Consider the following 7,035-nt stretch of genomic DNA (forward strand, 5'->3'; position numbering starts at 1 on the left):
TCCCCAAACTGTGCCTCCAGACTTGCCCCAGTGCTAGGTCGGCCCCTGCTGGCCCCATGAATTTGGTCTCTGGGCCTACCCTAGCATCAAGCCAGCCCCTATAGACAGGTCCATCTGAGCAGCCTCAGATTCTGGACCATCTCTACAGCCACAGGCTTCAGGCCCACCCCAGCACTAGGCTGCCCCCACCCTTAACCCTATTTATCAGGCTGGAATCCATGGTCCAATTGCCAGGTTGGCATGAGGACAGCACCTGTGGACACAAGTTGCAGGCTTGCACAATGCCAGGCCAGCCACTGTAGCTCCACCCTCCAGCAGACCCAGGGTCCAGGTTCATCCCAGTAGAGCCTAGCACTGAGCCAGCCTCCATGGACTCAGGCTATAGCACTGCTCCTATGGACTTAGCCTCCAGACCCATTCTAATGCCTGGCAAGCCCCTGAAAATTGAGGCTCAAGGCCCCACCCTGTGGACCCAGGTGCTGGGACCACCCACCTCCTTACCCAGGTACCTGGCCAGCCTGCCTAAGGACACCAGCAGCAAGCTCACTCATTAACCACATCAGACTACCTGCTAAGAATCTCTGGACAGGCTGAATGTGGAAGGGCTTTCCAAGACAAAGCCAGTCTACAAAGGCTGAAATAAGTTCCAACTTCTTCAAATGTACAGAAACCAATGCACAGCCATAAGGATAAAGAACAATCAGGGAAATATGACACCATCAAAGGAACAAAGGAAAGCACCAGGAAGTGAACCTAAAGAAATGGAGATTTATGAACTGCCGGCCAAAAACTTTAAAATAATTGTTTTAAGGAAGTTGAGTGAACTTCAAGAAATACAAAGAAACAATTCAACAAAATTAGGAAAAGAATAAACAAAACAAGAAATTTCAGGAATTGAAATTTAAGAAAAAAAATTCTGAAACTGAAAAATATAGTGAATAAAATGAAAGAGAGAGTGGCAGAATTAATGAAGCAGACAAATATGTGAACTTGAAGACAGGCTATTTGAAAATATAGTCAGAAAAAAGAAAAAAGAATAAAAAGAAGTGAAGAAAGCTTACAGGATTTATGGTACAGAATCAAAAGAGCATTATATAAATTATAGGTGTTCTACTTGAAGACAGAGACAACAGAACAGAAAGCTTACTTACGAAAATAATTGCAAAAAGCTTTCTAAACCTGAGAAAACATAGAAATACCATGTAAAGGAAGGTCAAAGGTCTGAAATCAAATTCAGTCCAAATAAGACTACACCAAGACATATTATAATCAAACCATCAAAAATAAGACAAAGTGCAGATAATGAAAGCAGCAAGAGAAAAAAATGTGTATCACATATAAGGGAGATCCGGTAAGGTCAGCAGTGAATTTCTTAGCAGAAACCTTACAGGCGTGGAGAAAGTGAGATGATTATATTCAAAGTGCTAAAGGAAAAACCTGCTAACCACGAACATGTACCTGGCAAAGCTGTCCCTGAGAAATTAAGGAGAGATAAGACTTTTCCAGACAAACGAAAGCTGAGTGAGTTCATTACCACCAGACCTGTCTAACAAGGAATGCTAACGGGAGTTCTTCAAGATAAAAGATAATGCTAGGCCGGGCGCGGTGGCTCAAGCCTGTAATCCCAGCACTTTGGGAGGCCGAGACGGGCAGATCACGAGGTCAGATCAAGACCATCCTGGCTAACACGGTGAAACCCCGTCTCTACTAAAAAAATACAAAAAAAACTAGCCGGGCGATGTGGCGGGCGCCTGTAGTCCCAGTTACTCGGGAGGCTGAGGCAGGAGAATGGCATAAACCCGGGAGGCGGAGCTTGAAGTGAGCCGAGATCCCCCCACTGCACCCCAGCCTGGGCGACAGAGCGAGACCCCGCCTCAGAAAAAAAAAAAAGATAATGCTAATTAGTAACACAAAAACATATAAAAGTATAAAACTCACTGGTAAAAGTAAATATACAAATTCAGAATACTCTAATACTGTAATGATAGTGTGTAAATCAATTATATCTTTACTATGACGGTTAAAAGATAAAATAATTAAAAATGATAGAGTCGGGCGCAGTGGCTCACGCCTGTAATCCCAGCGCCTGTAATCCCAGCACTTTGGGAGGCCGAGGTGGGTGGATCACCTGAGGTTGGGAGTTCGAGACCAGCCTGGCCAACATGCAGAAACCCCGCCTCTACTAAAAATACAAAATTTGCCGGACGTGGTGGCATGTGCCTGTATTCCCAGCTACTGGGGAGGCTGAGGCAGGAGAATCGCTTGAATCCGGGAGGCGGAGGTTGCAGTGCGCTGAGATGGCGCCATTGCACTCCAGCCTGGGCAACAAGAGTGAAACTCCGCTGCAAAAAAAAAAAAAGAAAAGAAAAGAAATAATAATAGTAACAATAGCTACAATTATTTGTTAAAGAATGTACAATATAAAAGATATAAATTCTGCCTTCAAAACATAAAATGGGGGGAGTAAAAGTGTAGTTTTAATGCAAAGTTGTTATCACCTTAACATAGCCTGTTATAATTGTAAAATGTTTTATGTAAACCTCATAGTAACCACAAAGCAAAAAGCTATAGAAGATACACAAAAGATATAAAGGAATAAAAATATCACTGAAGAAAATCACCTAATGACTAAGGAAGGTAGCAAGCGAGGAAGAAAGGAACAAAGGATCTACGAAACAACCAGAAAACAATGAACAAAATAGCAGTAATAAGTCCTTACCTATCAATAATTGCCATGAGTATAAATGGAATAAATTCTCCAATCAAAAAACCGGTTGAATGGATTTTTAAAAGTAAAACCTAACTACTGCCTAAAAAAGACTCACTTCACCTTTAAGGACACACAGAGACTGATAGTGGAGGGATAGAAAAACCTATTTTATACAAGTGAAAACCTGAAGAGAGCAGGGGTAGCTATACTTTAAATAAAGTAGAATTTGAGTAAAATCTGTAAGAAGACACAAAGAAGGTCATTATATAATGATAAAGGGGACGATTCATCATGAGGATATAACAATTGTAAATATAGATGTATCCAACATTGGAACACCTAAGTATATATATTGCAAATATTAATAAATTTGAAGGGAGAATACACAATACAGTAATAGCAAAAGACTCCTCTCCACAAAAAATGTGTGAGGTAATGCATGTTACCTCGATTTAGTCTTTCCACAATGTATACGTATTTTAAAACTTATACACATGAATAGTTCTTGTCAATATGTAACACACACACACACATATATAGAGTCAATTAAAACAAGTAAAATAAAAAATGAAAACAAACTTATAGTAGCTGGCCTTTCATTTTCCTCAATGGTAGAATAAGGCCTGATGTGATGAAAACACCTATATTATTAAACAAATCAAGTTTTCACAAGTCATTTAAAGGCACCCTGCTACCATTTTGGATCTTCGCCAATTCTGAGCACATCACACATAAAACAAAGACACTTAAATTACCAAAGGTATCACTTGTGAATGTCTTTTTTCATTTTTAAAGCTGATGTGAGGTACTGGATAGTCAACTATCCTTTCCAGTCTTGCCCCATCCACCCTTAAGCAATTACTAAACAGTTCTCACGTCTAAGATGGTCATTTATGTTGTCTCCTTTGCCTGAAATTTTCAGCCCTCGTCATGCAGTCCTCCTTTCACCTATCCCACCTCTGGGCTTTTAAAATGCAACTCAGGTATCAGCTTTATTCATAACAGCCAAAAAAGCAGAAACAACCCATAACAAATTGTAGTATATTTTTACAATGAAACACATTTAAAAGAATGAACTGTTGATATATGAAACATGGATCTCAGAAACATGCTGAAACCTTGCACAAAAATACTGTTATGATTCTACTTATATGAACTTCTAGAACAGCCAAATTTAATCTATGATGGGAACATAATAGCTATTGTTTCTAGAGGACAGATGAACAGATTGGTTAAGGAGAATAAAGAAACTTTCCAGGTTCATGGTAATGTTCAAATAGGGATTTGGGTTAAGCAGTCTAAGCATTTGTCAAAACAGCAAATATATATAGTTTGTGTATTTACGATATATAAATTATACACCAAAATAGAAAACAGTAAACTTTTAATGATATGCACACTGAAGTAGTTAGGAGGTAGTGTGCCGGTGTTTGCAATTTACCTTGAAATACATAAATGAGAGACAGATGGGTATGTGGTAAAGGCAAGTACAACAGTGTATTCAAAGTAAAATTCTTTCAACTTTGTTGTGTGAAAATTTGCATAAAATGTTGCAGGGGAGAATTCAAGTATCAGCCTTACAGGAAGCCTCCCTGAGCACATCCACTGTTTGTGCCCCTCCTCTGTGCTCCCCTAACACCCAATACAAACAATAAACTTACTTCATTTTATTCTTTCGGCATCTGCATCCTAACCCCCAGTAGAACTGTTAAGTACAAAATCTGTCTTGGTCTCTGCCTTCTCACCAGCTAGCACTAGGCCAGGCACACATCAATCACTAAGATTTGTTGACCTGAAGTGACATTTATCTAGTGGACTTCAACACCGAGTTTCCTCATAGCCAAAGGCATGGTGCTTTATTGGATCATTTTCTTTTGCTGAATCATTACTGCTACCAGAGTAATTTGTCTGATCTGTATTCATCCATGTGACCCCTTAAAGTTCCCTTTGTGGCAGAATATTGAAGACATCTCAGTTATCCTACTCTTCTTCCCCAGTCTCTCAGCTTTATTAACTAAACCACTGATAAGTTCAGGACTCAGATTCAGCTTACATCTTCTTGATGAAAGCCGGTTAGGTAGCATATTAAGGACAATATTTATTTACGCCTACCAAATCCATAACCAGTTGAACTCTTAAGGAGATAGATGCACTATGACAACGAACAATGTACCATTTTATGTGTATGCAATTACGAATGTTTCCCTTATCTATCAAATAGTTTCAACGCTTTCTAGGACTTAATACGGCCAGACTGCCTGGGCTGGAATACCAACTCCATTATTTACTAGCCATATAACCTTGTCTTAGGCAGCAGTATCCAACCTTCCTGGCACCAGCGGCCAGTTTCATGGAATGTAACTTTTTCCATAGACTGTGGGGGTGGGGTGGGAGGTGAGGTTCAGAATGAAACTGTTGCACCTCAGATCATCAAGCATTCTCATAAGGAATGCTCAACCTAAATCCTTTTCATGTGCAGTTCACTTTAGGATTTGCGCTCCTATGAGAATCTAATGCCAAGGCTGATCTGACAGTAGGCAGAGCTCAGGTGATTAATGCTTGCTCACTAGGCTACCACTCACCTCCTGCTGTGCAGCCCAGTGCCTAACAGGCCAAGTTCTGGTACCCCTGGTCTAAGGTATTTAAACTTCTTTGTACCTCATTCTCACCTCCGATTTGTTTAAAAAAAAAAAAAAATGGTGGGGGAATAACAGCATCATCAACTCGTCATGAAGCTTAATGAGTTATTACACATAAACTACTTAAAACAGCACCCAGCTGTTTTAGCTATCATTTTATACGTTCAGTTCTGAATCACTAATGATAGAAGACAATTCTAGTATGATATACAAACTAGCCCAAATGAACAATGTGCTAGTGTTACACTGACATGAACCTCTTAAAGAGTACAATGCAAATCTTGTTAATACTTTCTTTGATGAGTTTTCAATATGAATTCAATTAGTAAATTCTTTTTCAAATGTTGGTTTTACCTCCATGTCATGAGCCCCTTATTTAAGACCGGTTTCTCTCTTACTCTCTCTCTCTCATTCTCTACCTCAGCATATCCTGCCTGTTTCCTTCCTGGCATTTATTACAAGTTTATTATTTTGTTTTCCCCAATGGATCTATGAAGGAGAGATCTCTTAACACATGCCTAGCACACAGAAGGCACTCAAATGTACCCTGTATAAACAATGGAAACATTTGTAAATGTGTTTAACCTATACCAGATGAAAATTAAAGCAATAATGGTTACAGATTCCTATTTTAAAGTAATAACCCAATTAGGGATTTGGTTTCATTGTAAATACATATGATTTATTAAAAATATAAACTGATGGCATTCTCTATAAATTATTCCTCAAACACATGAAAAGATGTGATAATAGATATAATTTGCAAACCATTTATAGTCACCCTCCCCCTCTGAGTACAAGAGAAAACATACAACATACTGTAGGTTTATTTTATTCAAAAGTTACTGTCTCAAGACATAAATACAAATCAGAAAACAGTACAATTAGGACAATAGAATGTGGAGGACAACAGGTTAGAGTAATATATAAAACATTTTTAGCTGGTTGAAAACAAAGCTGTAAGAACTGCTTTCACAAAGAAGTACTCCTTTCAAGAGTGAGAAAAAAAATCAACTTAGGTTTAAAATCATATATACAGTCCTCTCAGCAGTTCTAGTTAATGCAGTGGTGTGTAAAACAACATAGGCAATACTTTTGCACATAACAATATTTGTTGATGGAAAATCTGTTAGACAAGTCTGGATTCATTTGTTATTAACCATGACTTAATAAAATAATTGTATCATGATCTTTTAGCTAACCTATGGTTTTGGCTACCACAGCCCAATGCTTGATTTCTGACTAAAAACTGAAAGCCTTTTGGTATTCACCCATCTGAAGATATTCTTGTATTGCAAGCATATTAAGGCATGGAATGATTAAAATAATATACCTCAAGAACTGAGAGACGACTGACAAAAGATAGATACACATGTAATATAAGTTAATATTTTGTTTTAAACGATGTCTAGCTGCCTAAGCCTCGCAAAATGAGTTGATGTCAAAATGGCAAGTAGCCACTTTCTGTTTTAAACTAATTTATTTGTGAAAGGACATAAAATGAAGTTTAAAGCTTAGCTTTCAAAGAATATTATGGGTTATGAATTCTATTATCCCATCTAATTTACATACAGAGGAAATGTACTGTAACCTGTTAGAAGTATCTTTAACCTGAAGACTGCTTGCAAAGACAGATAGATAAAACAATATAAAATACAAATTTAAAAATCATTTTAAAGCATGAAA

The sequence above is a fragment of the Rhinopithecus bieti genome, unplaced genomic scaffold (genome assembly GCF_001698545.2).
Source record: "Rhinopithecus bieti isolate Rb0 unplaced genomic scaffold, ASM169854v2 scaffold_22636, whole genome shotgun sequence".
NCBI classification, from domain to species: Eukaryota; Metazoa; Chordata; class Mammalia; order Primates; family Cercopithecidae; genus Rhinopithecus; species Rhinopithecus bieti.